Source organism: Pteropus vampyrus, unplaced genomic scaffold, assembly GCF_000151845.1.
Source record: "Pteropus vampyrus isolate Shadow unplaced genomic scaffold, Pvam_2.0 Scaffold287, whole genome shotgun sequence".
In the NCBI taxonomy this organism is placed as follows: domain Eukaryota; kingdom Metazoa; phylum Chordata; class Mammalia; order Chiroptera; family Pteropodidae; genus Pteropus; species Pteropus vampyrus.
In genome coordinates, this window is record NW_011889068.1 from 1,530,775 (window position 1) to 1,555,129 (window position 24,355).

Below are 24,355 nucleotides of genomic sequence, written 5' to 3' on the forward strand. Positions count from 1 at the left end.
TTTCAGAGGCTTCCTTATTTGTATTCATGTCGGTTTTCAGGGGTGAAAGAGCTGGTGGTTAATATGTTACTTCTCAAACATAGATTATTCTGAATCACTTTCCCCAATTTATCTGTGGCATGTAGGTTAATACCTAAATGTAGTAAAGCTCTCAGCTCCAGGGTTCACTAGAGCATAAAAGAGACGAGGTCCTGGCCCCATAGGTCCTTCCATCCAGTAACAAATAATAACAGCAGTGACAACTGTGAACAAAAAAAAAGGGGGTTTGTAATGAAATTGACAAGTCCAGTGACAGAAAGTAACTTTACAGGGTGATCTGATCATAAATTCCTAAGTGGGCAGGTCATGATGGGTAGTCAGTCACCCGCAGGCATATAAGTTTTTTAGGAAAATGTTTATTTTTGCCTAAAGCCAGCCTTGTCCATTGTTCTTGTGCATCTAGGTTAACACACCTTTGAAATGCAAGAGTAATCCTTTTTCCGACCCTTGGGAGGCTTAACCACCCTCAAGGGAACACAAAATCTTGTTAACTATCCTGTAATCCAATCCCTACCATGCTTTCACCTTCAAATGATTTTTCTTACATTCCCTCCTTAATTTCAAATGCATAAAAGAAACTGCTAACTGTCATTCTCCAGAGCATTTGAGATCTTGCTCTCTGGCAGTTGTCATCACTTTTGGCTCAAATTAACTCATAAAAATTCTCTATAGGTTTGGACGTTTCTTACGTCGACACAATAAACTCAAAACAAAAATGTTTCTTTTTGCTGGCTCTTCTTTCTCTACTCAACTTCTATTTGTTGTCGATGATAGAACGTTCAACCCATAAAGAATTTTTATAAAAGTTTATTTGAGCCAAACTCACAACATATGCTGGAGAGCAAGATTGCAAATGCTCTTGAAAATAATAATTTTACAGTTTCTTTTATGCATTTGAAATTAAGAAGGGAACTTAAAGAAGATTACATTAAGTTGGGGGAAAAGCAAAGCAGGGATTGGATTATGACATGTTTAAGATTATGTGCTTTTTTGCTGTTGGTTATGGCTTATTTCAAAGATGTGCTAACCTAGGTGCACAGTAACAATAGGGCTTGCTTAGGCAAAAATAAACCTTTTACTGAAGAAGTTATATGCCTGGGGCGTGACTTCCCACCTGACCTGCCCAGTTAGGAATTTATGATCAGATCACCCTGTAAGGTTACTTTCCATACAAACTTTTTTTTCGTCTGTATTGTGGAGATTTCTCAGAATGCAACCTGGGTTCTTGTCTTCTCTACACTCTTTCCCCAAAGGAATCTTATTCATTGTTGTGACTTTAAATAATGAACTTCAGGTGACACGCCCCCCCCATTCCTATCTCTAGTTCAAGCCTCTCTTCTGACTTCTAAATTGATATATCCAAATGCTTTTCATTTCAACTTCAATGTTTAATAGACATTTCATATTTAATACTATGTGGTATTGAACCTAAGAAGCTATTAATTGTAAGTCACATTTATGTCCACTAAGATTAAAAAAAGTTACTGCCAATTGAATGGCATAATGTCGATTGTAAAATATACCTCAATTCCAGAGATGTTAAAATAGCATAAAAATAATGTGATTTGTTAAAATAGCATCAAAAAGAATAAAATACTTGGAAATAAACTTACCCCCCAAAATACAAAACATATATACTGAACACTAAAAAACATCATTGAAAGAAATTTAAAGAAGACTGTGAGAAGGTGGTCCATGTTCATGGATCAAAAAACTTAATATTGTAATATTGTAAAGATGACTGTGGGTGTCAGGCCTGACTGGTCCAAGGTCTGGCTGTGATCCAAAGTCTGGCTGTTATCCAAGGCCTGGCTGATCCAAGGCCTGACTGGCCCAAGGTTTGGCTGGTCCAAGGTCTGGCTGTAATCCAGGCCCACGGCTAGGAACAGGACCCCAGACTTAGAAAATATGTAAACATACTTCAGCTTATTGTATCACGCATATGTGGCTGAATGCCACTTTTGTATTCTGCTATGTGAGGAGCCATGCAGTCCCCTGGAGAAGAGAAAGAGAGAGCAGAAGGAAAGAAGGGGAGCACAAGAAAGGGGAACAGGAGAAGTGCGTGCAAGACTGCGTGCCCCATGCAACAGACTGCACTCCCCAACAAAAGTGCATTCCGTACAATAAAGTTGGTGTCTGCCGTTTCATCCTCATGTCAACTCCTTGTGCATTCTTCCAACTGGGCCTCACACCATCAAACCTCCTGGGTCAGGTCAGCAATACCATGAACCCTGGCAATGGTAATATTCCTTAATCACATCTACAGATTCAATGTGCCCTCCATCAAAATCTCAGCTGACATCTTTGCATAAATCAAGCTTATTTTGAAATTCATCTGGTAATTCCAAGAAACCCAGATGTGGTATAATAAGAAATATATTTTTGGTCTTTGTCCCCATCCCTGGCACAAAGTTTCTCAGACACTTGGAATTTTCCGAGTGATAGGAATGTCTTTTGTCATTCATAAGGATCCCCTTTTGAGTACACATGAATTTATGCTAATGAGGTGATTTAATGTGGGCCCTAGATAGCTTCAAGATGAGGCTGGTCACCAGAAAGACCAAGTTATTAGAGGATTGGAACTTTCAGCCTCACCCAATGACCTCTGCGAAGGCAAAAGGGAGGGGGCTGGAGATTAAGCTCTACAGAAACTCTTGAACAAGATATCAATTGGTAAGTTTCTGGGTTGTTGAATGGGGCATCCACATTCTGGGAGGGTGGCACACCTTATTTCCTTGGGGACAGAAGCTCCTATACCTGGAACCCTTCTAGGCCTTGCTCTATGTATCTCTTCATTAGGCTGTTCATCTGTATTCTTTATTACATCTTTTATAACAACAGTTTAAACATAAGTAAATGTTTCTCTGTGTTCTGTGAGCTGCTCTAGCATGTTAATCAAACCTAAGGAGGCGATCACGGGAACCTCTGATTTATAGCTGATCAGTCAGAGGCATAGATAACAACCTGACATGAAATTGACATCTGAAGTGGGGGTGGAGGCACAGTGCCATGGGATCTGATGCTCTCTTCCGGTAGATAGTGTCACGATTGAGTTAAATTGTAGGACACCTAGCTGGTGTTGCAAAATCAGTTCATGTTTGGAAAACCCACATAGCTAGCTGATGTTAGAAGTGAAGTAGTGTCGTAGTGAAGTATTGAGAGTAGAGGAGACACACAGAGGAGGACTGTGTATTTCCTTAAACCAGAATAGCCAGAGCAATGTTGAAAAGAGGAACAAAGTTGGAGGGCTCATACGTCCCAATTTCAAAACTTGTTACAAAGTTATAGTATTCGATACTGTGGCACTGGCATAAACATAGACACATTAATCCGTGGGATAGAACTGAGAATCCAGAAATAAATATTCACCTTGATTTCAGCACAGGTGCCCAGAAAATTCTATGGGGGAAGGAATAGTCTTTTCACCAAAGAGTGCTGAAAGAGCTGGATAGCCATATGCAAAAGAATTAAATTGGACCTCTACCTCACACTATGTATAGAAATTAATCAAAACAGATTATACAGACCTAAATCTAAGTGCTAAAACAATAAAATTCTTAGAACAAAACATAGGAGTAAATCTGCATGACCTTGGCTTAAGCAAAACCTGCTTATATATGACACCAAGAGCATTAATAACAAAAGAAACTTAATTAAAATAAATGGGCAACAGATCTGATTAGATATTTCTTCAAAGAAGACATACAAATGACCAATATGTATAAGAAAAGATGCTCACCATTATAGCCATCAGGGAATTGCAGGTCAAAACACTGAGAGAGTACTTCACATGCACTAAGATGGCTATAATAAAAAGAAAAATAATAATAAATGTTAGAGAAGATGTAGAGAAATTAGAACCCTCATATATTCTGTTTGTAATATAAAATGATGCAGTTTTTTTGGAAAACATTCTGGTGGTTCCTCAAATGTTGAACATAGAGCTGCCATATGACCCAGCAATTTCAATCATACATGTATATCCAAGAGAAATGAAAACATATCCATATAAAAACTTTGAATGTTCAAAGCACCATTTTGACTCTTCATAATAGCCAAAAAGTAGAAACAACCCAAATGTTCATCAACTGATGTATTGATAACTGAAAGGTAGTATATTCATAAAATAAAATATCCAGCCATAAAAAGGAAAGATGTTTTGATACATGCTGCAATATGGATGAATCTTGAAAACTTTATGCTAAATGAAAGAACCCAGTCACAAAAGACCACATATTGTATGATTCGATTTATATGAAATGTCCTGATTAGGCAAGTCTATAGGGACAAAATAGAGTAGTGCTTGCCTAGGGCTGGGAGAATTAAGGGAAAACAGGAAGAGATGGATAATGAGTATGGACTTCCTTTTCTGAATTATGAAAATGTTTTAAAATTGATCATGGTGATGATTGCAGAACTACATGAGTATACTGAAAACCACTGAATTACACACTTTGATTGCTTTGTATCTTCTGTGAATGATATCTCTATAAAGCTATTATATATTTTTTTAAACTTGATTTACAATCATGAAAAATGGAATTTCTAACATGCCCTCCATCACCATGCCAACATCTCATTCTCATCTGTCTATCTTACCTCAATAAAAGCACTGCCACCCACTGGGATAACCATTTTCCAAGCTTTGTTGTTAACCCTGGAACTTCTCAGTCCCTTAGCCCCCACTTCTAATCTATTGCCAAGTCATGTTGAGTCTACTCCAAAATATATATTGATTCTGTTCACTTTCCACCATCCCTACTGCCACTATTCTCATCCAAGGCACCACCTTTCGTCTGGTTTGTCTGGGGCATTAATCTACCAGGAAGTAGAGAAATTCTCCAGCTCCCCTTCAATATGATCACTTCTACAATCAGAATGATCTTTTTAAAATGAAGATCGACTCAGAACACTTCCATGCTTAAAACCCTTCACTGGTCATCCGTAGCACACAGAATAATATCCACTACTGCTCTCATCGTGGTCCCCAAAGCCCCATCTGGACTCCTGACAATCTTCCATCTTGCCGTGCCCCAGCCTCAGTGGTCTTTCAGTTTCTCAAGCCAGCCAAGCTCTTCCCTACCTTGGGGACTTGACATGTGCTCTTCCATCTTTTTAACACCCTTTTCTTCACTCTGGCTACTTTCCAGTCACTCTTCAACTTCTAGCTGAAATATCACATTCTCAGAGAAGCCTTCCTTCCTTGAGCCACCATCAAAATGAGGATTCCTCTGGTTTAGTGCTCTTATGGCACCCTAAACTTTTCATTCTTAGCACTTATCATGCTATGCGATATATTGTAAATAAATACATCACATATACATATACATTTAAGCATATAAATTTGTAGAATTATATATGTTTCTCCTTTCCATTTGACTCTTAAAATAATAATGCTATATAACATTGATATAGTGCCTACTATCTACCAGGCAGTTACATGTGCCCTGCATATTTTGATTTGTTTAATCCTCTCAACAACTCTTAGGCAACTAAGGCACAAAATGATTGCGTATGTTCCACAAGATTATATGACTACTAAGTGGAAAAGTTAAGATTTGACTCCTGGCAGCCTGGTTCCAGAACAGACTGTGGAAGAGGCTGGGCCACTGTTCTACACCATAAGGGAAGGTTCTTTTCACCCTTGCGTAGCCAGCATTGAGCACAGTGTCTGGCGTGATGGAGGCATCCAATAAATGCTCAGTAGATGAAAATATGCTAAATGATCCCTGCAGACTAAGCCCTCCTAAGTATCACCGAGCATGATGTGAACAGAGTTACACAGTGATAATGTAAATATAGACCTAATGACAATTATAACTACAAATATAACTTTTGGGAAGGATGGGGAATGAGATGTCTGTATGTGGTGGGGCCAAGTTGGGGGAAAAGCTGAAAGAGAGCTAAATTCTCATCTGCGGTAGTGGGAAGGCCAGAGTTAATGCCTAAAACTGGGGACAAAACTTCCAAGAAATAGTGGTATAAGAATTTCTTTAAAAGAGATATAGAGATAAATGCTAGAAGAATTGACTTAAAAAGTTTTAAAAAGTAGCTGTAGCTGAAAAGAAAGAATTTGGCAGGTGGGAAACTGCTGTATTTTCTAACTAGTCTCGTAGAACTAGTTGAATTTTTAAACTGTGTGCCTGTATCATTTTGATAAATCAAAGACTAAATTAATGAAATGATTTTTACTTCGAATAATTTTCCAATCATGTTTGTTTCTAGGCATTATGTGTGTCTTCACAGTGCTCTATGCTTTAGAAAGACAGATGAATAAGTCCAGTTATTATAACAAGTCCAGGTGTTGTTAGTGCCCTTGGCATCTCCCTGGAATTAGAGTCTCTAATTTTCATTCCAGGTAAGGACATGCCTCAGGGTCCACCTTTCCGTTTTTCTAGTTCTCTGCGTGCCATCCTTCTCATTAGACCCTCAGATAGCTGACCAAGCTATGGAGAAGAGAGTTTTCAAATGTAATGTGCCTGTCCTTGCTGTTTTTTCATTATTACTCTTAAGCAGGGGCGAAAACCAAAACAAAACAGGAAACTCAAGAATGGAGTGATTCATTCTTCTCCAGGCAGAAATTCATACAGGTGTCTATCAGATGAGGGCCGTTGCTTTGATTTTAACTGTAAAGCTGTCTTGGTCTGGTCAATGGTCTTGATTTTGTCGGAAATCTGCTAACTGCAATGGGAGGGTGGGATGATCCCATACAGACAAATATGTCCTGAAAATGACTTCTGTAGTTTTTCCTAACTTCTGATAACCTACAGAGACTTCTTTCTAATGTGTCTACTTTAAACTATTGCTTTGAAGGAGAGATGGCAAGAAAAGAAAAAAACTTAGTTACACTCTGAAATTTAACCACTTTTTTGGCTGAAGGTGGTTATTATTGTTTTTAATTACATGCTTAATTATATTCTGTGTTTGATTTTAATAGTAGTTAAGCCATTAAGACACAGACAAATTTCTAGAGACTGATTTTCCAGACATAAAACGAAAGTTGGTCTTAATGACTTCCAAGAAGACCTTTTCAAGTCCTTGAACTTCTATAACTCAATATGAACTTCAGGTTCTAAAAGAATTCTTTTATAGAAGGCAGAATAAAAATCACCCCAAACTCCATCCAGGTGAAAATTTAAAACCAAGCCTGCTTATTATCTACATATAAAATTAAAATGTAATTTCTATATACCATAGGATAACAGTAAGTGATTAAGGGATGAGAAAAAAATAGCGCAAAGGGGGAAATATTTGTTTGAAACTTCTGTGACTGTATTAATCCTGTTTTTTGTTTTTGTATCTCTTGATGTTTTAATATTGGGGGGGCCTTCCAACCCCAGGGAGAGACTGTACCTCCCAGGGCTAGCTAATTTCAAAATATAATAACAAGTTGCCTAGGAATATACATTTTGTACGCAAACTGACCAACCCTCTGATTATACCTCCAACGACTCCCCTTACCTAACTCTCACACACCAAGGTAGTATTTCTCTTGACCAGTACCATCCCAGGGCCAGGAACCAGGCAATTAGAGACCACCCCTATAGTCCAAGCCAGCTTCTGCCTCTTGACCAAAACATAGCATTTCTCACATGGCCCTGTGTGGCCTGGTGTGCCCCCCTCACCTCTGGAAATGTAAGTAACAAATTCTTCTTTTAATGAAATTGACCTCTCCATATCGTCATTCAGTCACCTCGATAAATTAAAATGCTGTGGATACAAATGAGACAATGACCTACATTCAGTTTTTGCTGTCTGTGTAAACTGGGGGAGTTCCCGGCTCTCCATGTTCCTTATAGCTGTGCTGGTTGGTTCACTTGCTTAGGACACCTTATAAATGATAACTCAGACTTCTAAATCAGTCTCCGTGGAGGCCATGTAGCTTTGCCTTGTTTCAGGATCAGATAGCAAACACCTAGACTGGGCCAAATTCTCAAAACAAATAATTTTTCTTAAAGTATAAAGTGACAAAGGCGTCTGGGGATAGGAATGGGGAATGACAGATAATCACTGCAGCTATTGCTTGTTTCTTCTGGAACAATTAGTCATAGAGCATGCCTTACTAGGTCCCTAGTAGGTCCCTGCTATTATCTTCCCAGGTAAAATTGAATTCATTATTGCTCAAAGCCTCCTAACAATAATAATAATAGCTACAATTAATTGGGCACCTGCTATGTGTCTCTAATCTGCGCATCAGACTGTCACAGTAAGTCTGATTATCCCCAATTTATTGACAAAGAAACTGAGACTCCAAGGGATTAATTTTCTGTATCACACAGCTAAAAGGTGGAGAGCTACGAAGTAAATAGCCAGGATTGAGAATCCAGAGCTATTCAATTGCAAAGCCTTTCTTCTTTCCCCCTTGCCACACTGCCTCAAGAATGAATTCCAGCGTGGGGAATTCCTCTTGCATCTGGCTGTGAACCGCTGAGACCCATACGATCCTTACAGTGGTTCCCATGGCCACCAAGGTTCTTTCCACATCATGACCATGCTCTGCTACTCTTCTGGGTTGCACAGGAAAACCTCTTATCATCTTTGGCTCTTGTTTCTTAATCTGAAAAGTGAGGGATTTAGAGTAGATGTCATTTATGATAACAATGTGGATCCTTAAAATATGATTATAACTTTGCTAAGTATGATACATGAGAAATTTATATTTTACTTCCTTATTTCCAAAGTGGATTTGGAGTACCAAATACCCAAGTGTTAGTTTTATTTAGCTGACATTTTTACTTTTTTTCTATCATATAATCTCAGAAAGTCAACAAAGAACATACATTGGTTAACCTTAAAGAGAGCTATCTTTAGTAGTTAGGAATTTAAAGTACAAATAAGAGAAGGATGTCTTTAATAAACAAACAATGTGTCATTTGGAACAAATGTAATATGTGTGAGTTCATCCAACATGGTCATCAGGATACTTCAGCACACTTGGCATAGTTAAAATTTCCAAGGTGTACGTGTGTTTAATTGTGTTTAATTGTCAACCTTAGTATTTAATTTTGCTACTGATGGGCCTCAGCAGGGCTTGTGTTTTCAGCTGTCTTTCTGTCAGTGGGGATGGATAGATATACACAGATCTTTCTCTTGCCTGATCCATCTTTTGACCTATGGCTTACATGTGTCAGATGTTTGGATCACTAGAATCTGTGACCATAATGGTATATTATTATCTGTTGCACAAGGAGATCGGATCTGAGGCCTTGTGACATTAACTTTAGAGTCTAGTCAGTTATCCTTACCAATCACTCAATTTAGGAGATAATGAAATTTTTGAGCCAGCCAGGAAAGTCATACTACCTCATTGTGCTTCTATTTCTACATTTTTCACAGGAGTAACGATACCTCTGTGATACTTAATGAAAGCCAGATATGGCCTGATGGTCTATGTTGACTACAAGCAGTTGACTAATTAATTGGAAAAGATAATATACAAAGTTCAAAACAGTTGTATTGACAAAAACTAATTATAATTAAGTTAAAATTGTTTTCTTTTTTAAAGATCTTTTTCGGTTGGGAAAAATTTGATATGGGGGAAAGAAAGAGAAAAATTCAGAGAAATAGGAAGATAAATTTTCCTATTTTTGAGTCAAAAGTTTTTGAGGAAAATACACATTCTAATCCCTAATTTTTCTTGCTATTCAATAAAATGTATTAGTCAATAAAATTTGCTATAACATGATGATCCTAAGTTCTTTAATTTTTAAGCAATACTATCTTTTGCTATAACATGTAATTGTAATTATTAGAATGCATTTTTCAGCTGAGAGAGCATTTCTTGTTTCACAATATAAATGCTTAGTCTGGATTGTAATCAAGAAATGGCAGAGTTAAAATTTAAGGTCATAAACACATATTGAAAATGCGGCTGAATAAGCATTTAAAGCGGGGCGTGATCCTAAATAGCACCAATATGTCTGGTTGCTGCCTAGTTAGGAAAAGAATGAGCCAACTTGTTAGACGAGTCCAACAGAGAGTACCAAGAAGCTCTGAAATTGTGAGAGAGTTCTCATGTTCTGTTCCCATAGAATGGTATTTGTCAGGTGAAAAAAAATTGCCAAGGAAAGTACTTTTCAACAACACTTAAAACAGGCTATAGGATTTTAATGTTAAAGCAGGGTTTGGGTATTATCAGTGAAGTTAGTTTCTGAGAATAGTTGGCTGTCGTTTGGCATCTTATAGCTGAATATTCTACATGCCATGTCACTGACTCCTTCACACTGGAAATCTCTTGAGTGTTCCAGTAGCGTGATGCACCTGCAGTATTACTAATAGGTAGTCATTTTCCAGCATCTCAAAATAAGATCAGTCTATTTGCTAAAAGGAATTCTGGCTCCACAAATTCGATTTTTATTTTCTTATTCATCTTCTTCCTCCTTCCAAACAAAAAATAAATTAGGCAACTGTTGACATTTTCTTAAATCATTGCTGCTTTACTGCCATCCCCAAGCATGTGTTGGAGAAGAGAAATGTAGAGAGATCGTCTTAATTCAGTATATAGACTAGTTAGGAATCCCTCTGGAAAAATTATAGAAGACAAATCAAGGCCTGCTCAAATAAAATAATCATGGGATTGAGCCTATGTATAAACATATATTGATTTCTATGAATGACTCAAGTATGCCTAGTCTACTTACTTATAACCTCTTTTCAATTACACTGTAGGGAATATTTTTTTCTTTTTCTCCTTACATCCTTTACTTCTGCTACTTTGAAATCATCATCACAGCAGGTAAGCATTTGCTTAAAGTAACTAGAGGAGTGCCTAAAGGGTCTATTAACTGTGATGAAGAATTAAGGAGCTCCATGGGTTCCGGATTTTGGTGGGAATGGGGAGGCTAGGATCACTGTGAGACCAATGCTGGTGATGGGTGTGCTAGGCTCATCGTGTGAGCAGTGAGAAGGGATAACTGCATAGTCCTTCTCTCACCCATAAACAAAAGAGAGTGAACTTGTGCAAGTGAGTATGGCAAATCGGGTAATCACCATTATGTGAGCAAATATCCTCAGGCAAAGGTTGGAGCTCAGATTTAGATCACACATTTAGTCCTGTGCCCTGTATAGTGAGTTTCATGTTAAACATCTGCAAATCTTTTCCATTAACAGAACTAATAAGTTATTTTCCACTATTCATTTAAATTAGAAATATGCACGTTTTCAGCGATTCCTTTTTCTCTGCCATCTGGTGGATTATACTTAAAACTGCAGTAGTAACGTCCTGGATTGAACGTGTCAGTTGATGTTTATGTTTTATGATTTATCTCATTTGAATTTTTCCAAAGGATTGACGGACGCTGTTAATAAACATTTTTAAAGCCTGTCATAGGTTGATAATAAAAATCCCTCTCCTCTGTGGCACGGCGCTCTGCCGCGGCGGTACTGACACCTGGATACCGAGTTCATTGGTCTTCTGGTCATGCTGCGAGATGGATGTACTTGTCCTGGCGTCCTGTTTGGAAGGATTCTGAGTTTAAAAGCTTTCACAGTCTCAGATTTACTCTGGTGCTGGATTCCACGGCCACGAAGTTTTGAAGAAACAAGCTTACAGTGTCTCTGGCCCTCATGGCCCACGTGTTCGCGTACGGGATCCCAAAGCGAGGCCAGCCCAACCGCACGGTCCTGCGGAATGACATCAAGGGCTGTGTGACCTTTCAGGGCCGGGGCCACACGTGGAGCCTTACCTCTCGGTGACAGCTGGAGAGCATAACATTCCCCTTCTGCTGAACCTCCCGGGTACGGCCACTGTGTGGTCGGGAGATCCATGCTGCGGACCAGCAGAGGCTGCGCTCCCCCGGTGAGTTTGAAGGCCACCCCGGTGAGAATCCAGGTCCTGGAGTGGGAAGGGGCACACAGCGCCCCCAGGAGACTCCAGCTGCTGACAGGACCATGCAGTGCTGCATGTAGAGCACCACCGCCTGCCTACCCGGCTGAGTGGGTCCCCCTCCCAGACCAGCACAATTCGACCCCCAGGGGAAGCAGGGAGAGGCTTCGCTTAAGCCACCGGAAAACAGATTAAAGGCTCGAGGAAGGCTCACCAGCCAGTTCAGATAGTTCAGGTAGAGCCCTGATGAGGATAAGGTTACCTCTGCTTGGTCTGCACTCACTGAATACAAAAGCGTAATTATGTTCTTTAAAACAAATATTTGTAAAACTCAATCTGTGGAAAAAGAAATAATCTTTTGTAGTGGTAGCCGATTTCCCAAATAATTTTGATTTACTAATAACAAGATTATGCCTTGAAATCTATTTGTTTCACACTGATCTTTACCAAGTACTTACAATTCAGGGTTAAATGAAAGAGATAAAATTACAGAAAGGTACATACAGATAATCCATATGTAAATTTTTAGAATACAAAGCAAACTCACATCTCTGCTTATTTAATTCTCACTGTTACCCCATGACAAAACTGAGGCAATTTGTCCTGAGCCTTGGAACTAGATAAGAACCTTTTCTCGACTCAACTTCAGCATGCTTTTAAATTTTCACATTATTCCCTAAATTCTTCTACCAAATTTTTATCAACATGTTTTTGAGATTCATTCATATTGTTTCCTGTATAAGTTATTCTCCCTCCCTCCTCCCCCACCTTTTTTTTTGCTGAATAGAATTCCATTATACAGGTCAATCACAGTTTTTCGGTTCTACTGATGAACACCCAAGCTTTTTCCAGTTTTTGATTATTCTTAAACACCGAAAAAGTCTGGGTGCTTCTAAGAACATTCTGTGCAAGTCCTTTTGTGAACATATGTTTTGATTATCTTGGCTAAATACACAGGAGTGAAATTGCTAGGTCAGATTATAGGTGTGTGTTCAGTTTTTAAGAAACGGCCAGACTTCTGTCCAAAGTGGTTGTACCATTTTACATTCCCAACGACACAGTATCAGAATTCTGGTTGCTCCACAACCCCACCAGCATTTGATGTTGTCTAGGTCTTCCAATTTTAATAAAAGGGTACCAGGCCTATATGCTGCTTTGAAGATTGTTCAGCAAATCAATTTTCCCTTTATCAGTAACATGGGCAAAAGACTTCTTGGTTCTTTTATATAACCTAACTTCTCTGCTGTTCAATTCTTATCAAAAATTTAGTTATAAGAAATCATAATTAAGAAATCATTCCTTGAGAATATACAGTCTATTCATTCCTGTTAAGATCCAAATTTCATCTCTGGAGCAGAGAACTGAATATTTTACAGCTTTCGTTCATCCCCTCCCCATGTAATTGTTTTTTCTAAGTTCCACTTTGTTCTACCTTTAGTTTCCTTCAAGTAGCACTATAAGAAAGAGCTACATGGCATATTTATCAAGGAAGTCAATGAAGACATAATCTACTATAGCAAATGGTTCTCCCTGATTTGCTTATAATTTAATACTGGGAATATCTAGGCTTCCATTTCCTGAGCAACTAGTAGTTTTTTGTTTGCTTGTTTATGTTATAGACCCTATGACTCTTATGACTGATCTTTTCTCTCTTTGGTCACTAAGAGGCTTAGACTTGTAACCTACCTACTTTGCCAGAATTTCTGGTATATCATACATTTTTGCATATGTTATCTCTACCTTCATTTTATAATACCATCCTTGTTTTTCTCTTCGTATTCCTCTCTTTACCAATTTGATCCTTTTATATTTTGTAAAATTCCTCAGATAATTCCTGGACTGAAGTTAAAGTAAATTAGGGTAGTTTGGTATACTGTTTAAATCATCGATTATTAAAAGACTGTGTCGCTAGTAATATATATATTTGAAATAGAGGTGAAACACAAGAGCAGGTTAAATACCATTCTTTTATAATTAGGGTAATTAAAGTTGCTAGTCATTTAATAACAGCAGCATTATTTACTATAACCGCAAGGTGGAAACAACCTAAATGTCCTTCAACAGATGAATGGATAAACAAACTGTGGTGTATACATATGACGGAATATTATTCAGCCATAAAAAGGAATGAAGTTCTGATACATGGATTAATCTTGAAAACACTATGCTAAGCAAATAAACCAGACACAAAAGGACAAACATTGTATGATTCCTCTTAAATGAGGTATCTAGACTAGGCAAATTCATAAAGACAGAAAGTGGAATAGAAGTTACCAGGGTGGGAGAGGGGGCAATGGGAAGCTATTGCTTAATGGTTATAGAGTTTCTGTTTGGGGTGATGAAAGAATTTTGGAAATAGATAGTGGTGATGGTTACACAACATTGTGAACATATATTTAAAGCTACTAAATTGTGTATTTAAAAGTGGTTAAAATGGTAAACTTCACGTTATGTATATTTTGCTACAATAAAAAATTTTAAACAGATTAAATACCATTCTTTTGTGATTAGGATAATTAGAGGTGCTAGTCTTTTAATGGGTTGTTAGTAACTGCCAACCAGTTTTTTTCCACGAGACATCCTAGAACCCATGCCATATAGTTGTTTATTATGAAGTTCATTAATGAAGTTTTATTAAAGTGACAATGTTATAATAAAAAATTACGTTTAAGAGTACATGACCAAGGAAGCAGCATTATTATGTAAATTACAGAGATGACTGGAAATATGCCATAAGAGCCACCAAGACACTGGAATAATTGTCACGGCCTGAGACTTATTGTGTGCATTTGTACATGAAGAAAGAGGGCATTAGAGAAAAGTAGCATCTGACTCTGGACACTTACTAGGGCACAGATGACCCTGTGTAAGAGGTCAAGCAATTTCTGATATGTTTCAGAAAAATGGTCTGCCCTTGGAGCCGGAGAGCCGGGGCAGGGAATCTGTAAAGGAAACCATGACAGCAGACAGGTAGACAGGTCTACCTGTGACATACTTCTAGTCATGACAGGAAGTGGACATCTGGGATCTTATACGTGAAGCACAAGATCCCACCCACTGGAAGGGACACAGGGTAGGACTCCAGTTTCAGAGTGAAGTCTAGAGTCTACTTGGTTTCATAGATCAAGAACTTGGAAATGGGGTGTCTGGGAAAGTTGTCGAAAGCCTTGATAATATTTATATCCTTCAGCTAAAAATTTTGCTTATAAGGAATTTAATTTACAGAAGTAATTAATTGGCACAAAGATTTAACTACTAATACACGCTTTTATGATAAGAGTGCATAAAATAATAAAACAATTATGGTAACTTTAATGCTCAACAGTAAGAAAGTGCATATAGCACAATAATATGTAACCATCAAAACTGTTCTTTGTGTTTCCATTTTAGTATATACTATAGACCTTCCTTGGTTAGGTAGCACTTATGTAAGTACTCCACTGAAAAACTGCAAGGAGATTACACTGCAATGTTTATGAAGCTGTCTATGTTACTCAGACTTTTTGGTTGCAGGGTAAGTTCACGGGATAAGAGAGGTCTTTCTTTCACTCATTTCATCTCATGTTAATGTGTAAAGGTAATTTTGTTACTTTTGTATATTTTACAGAAAAAAACACTTTTATAAAGTCTTGCATAAATGCACAGCAAAAGACTGTATTAAAAAGTTTGCTTCTCTTATTGCAGAGAGGCCCTGCTTAGTAGTAAATACCACTTTCATTCATTCATGGACTGACTGCCCACCAAGTACCCAGCATTAGTTAACACCAAACAGAGTCCCCAGTTATAGGTTGCTTACAGTCTAAGGGTGAGGGTGGGGCAGACCGCCAATAAGTAAACCATGCACAATTGGAGGTAATGATTGATGCTATTAAAAACTGGAACAGGAGAAGTCTATGGCCATGCTACCCTGAACAAGCCAGATCCTGTCTAATCTCAGAAGCTAAGCAGGGTTGGACCTGGTTAGTATTTGGATGGAAGACCACCTAGGAAGACCAGGTGCTGTAGGTAGTGCCTCACCTAAAAAAAAAAAAAAAAAAGAAAGAAAGAAAGAAAGAAAGAAAGAAAGAAAGAAAGAAAGAAAGAAAGAAAGAAAGAAAGAAATTTAAAAAAAGAATTGAACAGGAGAGAGCAAGACTGGGAAGTGTGGTGCTTTGAGGTAGAGTGCTCAGGAAAGGCCTTGCTCTGATAAGCAGATATACGACTAGCCATATATGTCAGCACACCAAGAGGAAGTATCCTACATTTGACACTTCTATTACATAATAGATCATGTGATTTCATACAACTTACATGCTCTGAGGTAAAGTATGGCAGGATGCAGGTGGTGTATTACCGAGAAGAAATTTTCAATAAATGTCATTCTTGACTCACTCCATACTTCACTGAAAAATCAGAAAAAGTTTTATGAGGTCATTAATCTGGACTTTATACAATGAGCTTAAAATTTTCCTGCCCAGAAAATTTCTAGGACACTGCTCTAAGTGGACCCTGTCCCAGAGCCACTGGCCTAGGGTGGAAGTGCCTTGACAGTGGCAGGGAAGACGCCCCTGACATCTGTGAGCTCTGGCCCCGCCCCTTCCCACTCATCCCCAGCCAGAGCTTGCGGCGAGGCCAGGCATGTATGTGCCAGCTGCTCTGGAGACTGCAGAGTTCATTTTATTTATGCATTTGGTGAATATTTACTGAGCATCTAGTGTGTGCGAGGCTCTGGGGATAAAATAGGGAGCAAGACCAAAAAACACTTTCTGTGCATGCGGAGCTTGTAGCTTGGTAGTAAAGGCAGACAATTAAGCAAGCAATTACAACAAATCGTAACAGGTTATGGCACGTGCCATGGGAACACCAAGCATGGAGTTCAAGGAGAGCCATGAAAAAAGGGAAGACAGGGACTCCTCAGTTCTCTTCATCCATCCTATTTTTAATGGAAAAATTTTCAAACATCTAGCAAAGTACAGAAAATAACATAAGGAATCCCCACATCCAGCACCCAGCTTCAATAATGATCAACTCATGGTCAATCCTGTTTTCTCTCTACCTCGTCCATTTTATTATTGTTCCTCCTCCGCCTCTTTGGGTTATTTAGAAGCAAATTCTAGACGTTATTTTATTTGTAAATATTCTTATATTTATTCTCTATTTATTTTCTCTCCAGCTCTTGGTAGAGTATCTGCTTATGGTAGACACTCAATAAATTAATTTATTTGCTGAGCCAATAAATAATTGAGTGGATGGAAAGAAAAATAGGCAGAGCCACATGATGAAGGGCATTGTCTTCCATATTGGAGTTTGGACTGAGTTCTATGGATCTTGGGAAGTGAGTCTTGCAGGGTTTTGAATCAGGAGTGACACAAAGTGGTCACTCTGCCTAAAGTAGAAGAATTGGAGGTGAAAGTTGCATCTGCAGAGGGATTTTTTTTCAGGCTGTTGTACAGATCTAGGCAACTAAATTATAGTTATGCGTAGGAGAGAGTAAGAAGCTGGAAGAAGTAGAAAGGAGAAAAAGGCAGAAAAAAACCCTAACACCCAGCGATACAAAGGGCAAGAGGAAGAAAAGTAGACAGTGAGATAGAACCAAAAAAAAGGAGCGCACAGGAGAAAGTATGAAAGCGGAGGATGCCGAGAAGCACTGAAGGAAAGGCGTGCAGAGGATAAGGGAACTAGAAGGTTCTTACCGTTGATTCTCACTGTGCCACGCCGGGCAAATTCCTGCTGAGAGAGGCGGTTGCCCGTTTGCTGCCAGTTCTCTTTGCCTCTGTGGTTAAAGTGCCAGCAACACTCAAGGAGAGAAGTCTGGTTTCAATATTTGATCCGAAGAGGAGGAGAGAGGAAGGAAGGGAAGCATAGCGACAGTAGTTTTCAGGGTCCTGTGGGTATCCAACAGCGCCTGGGACAATGACAGGGGAGGTGAAATCTAGGCTGAAAAGGAGCTAGAAGGAACCACGCTGAGGGGACAGAACCCCCAGACAACTGGAAAGAGGTTAAAAGACAGGTCCTCTCCCAGAAGGAGCTGGAAAGGGAACAGAGCACAGGGGCTCTGGGCAGATGAACATTGTCCCTGGCACATTCAAGTGGTGTTACTAGAATGCTAGCGGCTTCGGGCTACCATAGACACTGGCAGCAGGAGAGGGGGCAGCCACCCTGTCCCCCAGCACATACTACGCTCCAGGCTCCAGGTGTAGGAGCCACCTGTTGTTCCTAGACCTCCCTCCCCCGCGCCCCCCCCGCCACATCCCGCCCCTAGACTCTGGGGCTCAGGGCCTCAGCAAAGCAGATCTTGCCAGTGAAACGGCCTTTAGTACAAAAAGCTTGGCAGGCAGGGGACCAATATTTGAGATAGTCCTGTTTTCTAAACCAGCAAGGTTTAATAAGGTTTTCTAACCATCATGAGCAGTCATTGTTTGGGGGGCTGACAAACGTGGGGCTGCTTCTCCTCTCTGAGGCAGATGGGGCTGTGAAGGATCGTCTCATACTACCAGCCTCTCACCCCACCCCCTTCTCGGTGGTCTGAAATGAAGAGTCCTTGGGCCACAGTCCTTGGTCCATGTTTGTTTATTGGGCAGAGCGATCTCTCTCAAGTTCCTCAGCATCTATGGGTGGGGTTTCTTCTTGTCCTTCATTTTCCGTCTAGGCCAACAAGAGGCTGCCACCTGGAGGTGTGTTTGCTTTGCAGACTTCACCTTCGCGGGGGCTGACTTTGGCTTGGAGTTAGCAGACCTCTGCACAGTGACCCTGAGCTATGCTCCCTAACCTAGCTTTCATCGGCAGCAAATGTGGATTTTAGTTAGCTCTCTGACACCTCTTCTGTCCAGAACTTGAGAGCTTGCTATTCTTGGGCCTCTGGAGGCCCTGGACAATGCTCTGTGTAGCCAGGCTTCTGTAGGCAAGACTCAACCTCCAGCAGGAAGATGTCCCTATCTGTTTGTTTCTCCCCCTGGGCCTTGGATAAGATCCACTGACAATGTCTTTTTGGTTTATTAGTGATATACATGGACAAGTTTCTCTGGAACTCTTTATGGAGACATTTATATCAGAGAAGAAACTAACGGGAACAGTAAACAAAAGAGGGTCTCCATGATTGGCAGATGTCATTCATATTCCCTCAGTACGAAACTGCACATATCTTACAGAAAAGGAACATCCACCCTTAGCTTATCTTGCTCGAGAACTTTGGTCACAATCTACTGTGCACTTTGTTCCTATGATTAGGAAAACCTGTGACACCGCAGCTGTGGGGGGCTTCAGGCCCCATTTGACAGTTTTCCTACTTCTCTCCCTGTTTCTCCAGATGCTGCTGGATAAGATCAAACATGAACTTCTGCCCTCTAGTCTGGATGTCTGCGTCTGAAGCTGGAGCTAATGGTGTAATACAGTAATAGCTCAGCGTGCATTAGCAGAGAAGAGTTCTAGATAAGAAATTTTCACTGAAACATGACAATTTAATTCCTGAAATTAGTTTGTAGATTGTAGTCATTTAATAAAAAAAAGGTTTCAATATGTTCTCATTGCTCTGCCTTAGTTAATAGAGTGAGCTGAAGCAGAACTTAAACTTCTATTGATTTAGGATTGCAGGTGGATACTTCCGATGTCATACTCCGACCATGGAAGACACATAGCCTGCCTTCTCCCTGCATTCCACCAGATTACCTCTCGGGCAGCCATCTTTGTTCCTGCTTCTATTTTTAAAAATGTAACAGTTTTACTTTTGTCCCATTCTCCCTTTCGTACTCTCTCTACAACCCCAGATTTTCATAGGATGAGAATTTTTAGAGCTAAAAGGAAATTAGAACCTCCAGTCTTTGACTGTCACCTAGGGTAGTACTGCAAGTTGTCAAGGAAACCAGATAATCCAGTATTGTTTGTAATACTAAATCAGAATTTCTTTCCATGTATCTGAAAGAGTAAAGTATCACCACTTTGCCACAGTTGCCACTGTTGAGGCCAGAGTCTTTCAAACTTATTTATAGTTTATTTGGATGGTCAGTATTAATCCGGAACAAGGCCCCAGGAGGCACGCACTCCCGCACCCAGGTTCTATCCCATCTACACTGAGTAAGGGTTACAGGGCTTGGAACCATCTAAGCTCCCATCTCAGGTTCATGTGCCTCTTGAGTCCGTGTTGGATGCAGCCATAGAGAACACTAGACCGTTCAAAGGTGTATGAAATAGTCCAAGCCAAAGGTTAGAAGATCGTGATGAGAGCAGAAGAGCATCCATATTCACCAGCTGTTCCAGAGTGAGAACTGGCAGGCTTGGTGATGAGTTTCTGGAACACAAAGGGTGAAATAGGGAGATAGTTAAGCCAGCTCTCTAATTTGGGTGTGACACACCAAAATTTAGAGCACAAAGCTATTTTAAAAGTGTGGGTAGCAGGTTTCTCTTTGTGCATGTGTTTGTGGGCATATGTAGGGGAAATACAGTCATCCCCAGGTAAACAAACATTCAGGTTACAACTGCTCTGAAGGTGTTTATGTCATTGCCCTGACTATGAAGATCATGTAGCAGAAAGAGGCGGGGCATTAGTCCTCTTGAGCCAGGTTCTTCCATTAACTAGCTATGTTACCTTAAGCAGGTCATAACTTTTCTCAAATTTCCATTTTTTTTAGTCTCTAAAATGAGAATATTTTCAAGGTCTGTTCTAACTGTAACATCCATAGCCAGATGTGCTTTGATTCATTGTGTCTCCTTTTCCAAGATGGTGTACTTACTCATTTTTCAATCACTGTGTTTCTGTATTTCCACTGAGGCAGCTATGTCAGCAAGTTTCTCAGCTTTATCAGCTGGGTTAAGTGGAATCCTTGTCTCTCTGTCAGGTTATCATTGTATGCCTGGTGTGGTTTGAACCTGGTACATTTTACGATACTTCCTTTCTAAAACAGTTGCAAGACCGTAACTTCCAGAACTATGCTAATTCATTTGCCAAACCACCTCTGGGACTCATTTGCTATGGTGTAACCTTAAGTAGGTTACATTTTTTCCCCTCTAAATTGTGGTAAAAAAACCACACACACACACACACACACACACACACACACACACACACACACACACACATCGTATAATTCACCATTTAACTATTTTAAAGTGTCTGTGGCTTTTAAGTATATTCATGATGTTCTGCAACTACCACTATTACCTACTTTCGGAATATTTTCATCACACCAAAAGGAAAACCTGTATCATTAAGCAATCACTCGCCATTTCTCTCACCCTTAGTCCCTGACAACTACTAATCTGCTTTCTGTATCTACAGATTTGCCTGTTCTGGACATTTTGTATAAATGGAATCATCCAATATGGGCTCTTTTGTGTCTGGCTTCTTTCACTTAGAATATTTTCAAAGTTTATCAATGTTATAGCATACATCAGTGCTTCGTTTCTTTTATTCAATTGTATGGCTATACCATATTTTGTTTATCTGTTCATCCATTGATGGACATATGAATTGTTTCCACTTTTTGAAAATTGCGAATAGTGCTATTATGAACATTCTTACAGAAGTTTTTGTTTGAATACCTGTTTTCAGTTCTTTAGGGTACATATCTAGGAGTGGAATTTCTGGGTCATATGGTAATTCTATGTTTAACTTTTTAAAGAACTGCCAAACTGTTTTTCACAGCAACTGAATCATTTTACACCCCTACCAAGAATGTGTGAGGGTTCCAGTTTCTCTGCATCCTCATTAACACTTGCTATTTTCTCTCTTTTTGTTTTTTCTTTCTTTCTTTTTTCTTTGTTATAGCCATTCTAGTGGATATGAAGTAATTTCTCATTGTGGTTTGGATTTGCATTTTCTCAATGACTAATGATATTGGTTGTCCTTCCATGTGCTTGTTGGCCATTTGTATATCTGTCTATTAAAATCTTTTACCTATTTTTTTTTATAAGTATTTTTTGACTTTTTGTTGTTGAGTTGTAAGAGTTCTTTATTTATTCTGGGTACTAGGCCCTTATCAGATATATGATTTGCAAATATTTCTCCCATTCTGTGGATTGTCTTTTTCATTTACTTAATGGTGTCTTCTGATGTATAAAAGTTTTTACTTTTGATGAAATTCATTTTTTTCTATTTTTTTCCTCTCGTCGCTTGTGTTTTTGGTGTCATATCTAAAAACCCATTGCCAAATGCAAAGCCATGAAAATTTACCTCTGTTTTCTTTTAAGAGTTTAATAGTTTTAGTTCTTACATTTAGGTCTTTGATCTATTTTGAGTTAATTTTTGTATATAGTCTGAGTTAAGGGTCTGACTTTATTCTTTTGCATGTGAATATCCAGTTGTCTTGATAACGCTTAAGAAGGTGTATATACCTATTGGTTTAATTCCATAGCAGTTAACCATAGATCTTCATAATAAAGGCATTATTTCTTCGCTGTAGTTGACATTTGCACTGATGATACAAAAGCATTGATGAGTAAAACTTCTGGTGCCTTAGCATGAAGCAAGTCAGTGTACATCCTGTACACACTATAGTAGTATCATTGTATTTTTGCATTCCCCTATGCACTTGCAGAAAAAAAGAAATCTAACTAGTTTCGCTTAATGTCCTTGATGAAGTAAAAAAAAAAAAAAAAAATTCTATTAAATTTTGACCCTTGATTACACATTTTTTAATATCTGTATTTAAAATGAGAAATATTCATAAATTCCTTCTCTGTATATGGAAGCATGATGGTTGTTTCGAGGGAAAGCACTCGTGTGATTGGGGTGTGAGCTAATTTAGCTCTATTTTTTACTTGAAAGGATGATTGACAAAGTATGGTTACTTAACTTGAGTATTTGGTAGACAGTATCTTAAATTTGAACAAAATGAACCACTTCAGGGAAAACAATGGACAGCGTTTGTTAGCAGTGATTAAGGTCAAGCTTTTGAGCAAAATTATAATTTTGGAAAATTTGTATCTGCCACTGAGAGCTTGATAGCATCACAACATTTACTGATAACTTCCCAATATCGAGTGACTTTTCTGATAAGATCAGGGGTAATATTAATTAATCTGATTATCTTGATAGTGTATAATAAAATATGTCCGTATTTCGAAGATCAGCATAACTCAGTAAACTAATATTTTCCAAATGACCAATGTTTGACCTTTACAAAATTATGCATGAGTTAAGGATCCATTCAAAGTGTAAGACAAACCAATGCATATTAATATAACAGAATATAAAATGCTTATTGATAGAATTTCAGATCCATATTGTAACAAATTTTAGGAAACTAGTATTTGTTGAGTTTGAGTGTAATATCAAAGGCGAATATATACAATATCTGAAAAGGCTATTAAAATACTTCTCCCTTTTTCTAACTACATATCTTTATAAGACTATTTTCCCCATTTACCTCAAGCAAAACAACATTGAATATTTCTCAGTATTAATTTTTACTGCAACAAACATTGATATGTATATCCCACAGAAATAGTATAAAAGGGTCCTGAGACCAAAAGTTTTAGGGACTGCTGGTCTAAGCCATAATGGTATCATTGAGTCAGTAATTTTACTGTTACTAGAACCTGCCCTAGCTCTCCATATCTTGTGTGGAGTGATATTAACTTTTTTTCTGTGTTTAAGCCAGTGTAAACAAAAATTTACTATTGCTTCCACCAAAAGCTTTCTAAATGATACACCATAGTACCAGTTTCAAATCAATGGACTATTTTTCTCTTATTTTTCGATCTAAATATTTTGTATCTAAATATTTTTAGCTGTTTTGCTTTCTATATTTTCAATGCATTTTTATCTTGTTTTTCTGTATCACAAATAGCATAATCATTTAAATCCAAGTAATTTAATTCTTGCTGCCTATCTTCTACAAAGCATACTGAGTTTAATACCACACTTATTTCCTTCTGGCCAGCCTCTGCTTTTTCAACTTCTCCAAGATGTTATGCCTAATGTTATTATCATTCTATTTGCAGTCTCAGATTCTTCCAATTCTTGAGCCAGTTCTGAGTAAGGCAATAAAGATCTCATGAGCCTTACCTTAGGACCCAGCGGGGTCTAGAAAGGTATCTGCAGCTATTTACACGGCGTTGGTGCATGGTGGTGAGTTCTGGACTTCAAGGAACTCTTTTTCTTGCTGTTACCTTCTCTGACCCTATCTCCTTGTTGATTTCCCTGCCCAGCCTGTCAGGTTTTTGTTTTGTTTTGTTTTTAATCCTATAGTAGACACCTTAGTTTTGGGCTTGCTCAGCATCATGTTGCTTCCTCTGACAACAGCGTTCTGATTTTTCATTTGAGGTATCAAGTCTTCACTCATGGTAAGCACTTTTCTGAAGACTGTTATTTAAAATATTCTCTCCATCACCTGCCAAAGTGAACGCAAGTGGCCTGAGGCAAGCCAATCAGGCTCTCTCTCCTCCCCTTGGGAACTGAATTTTGGTTGAAAGAGATAAAAGATAGAAAATGCGGATGTTGACACTAGGAAGAGATTTTCCCCTTGTCCTTGCTACTTGAATCCTCAGAATCGTCCTAATTCCTGTCCCTTCTGAGAG

The 24,355-nt window shown here is 38.8% G+C and overlaps 1 pseudogene; it reads left to right on the top strand.

The window, feature by feature from the left end:
- Positions 1–15,752: 15,752 nt before the first annotated feature.
- LOC111729891 lies at positions 15,753–15,871 on the top strand (annotated as a pseudogene).
- Positions 15,872–24,355: the final 8,484 nt, after the last annotated feature.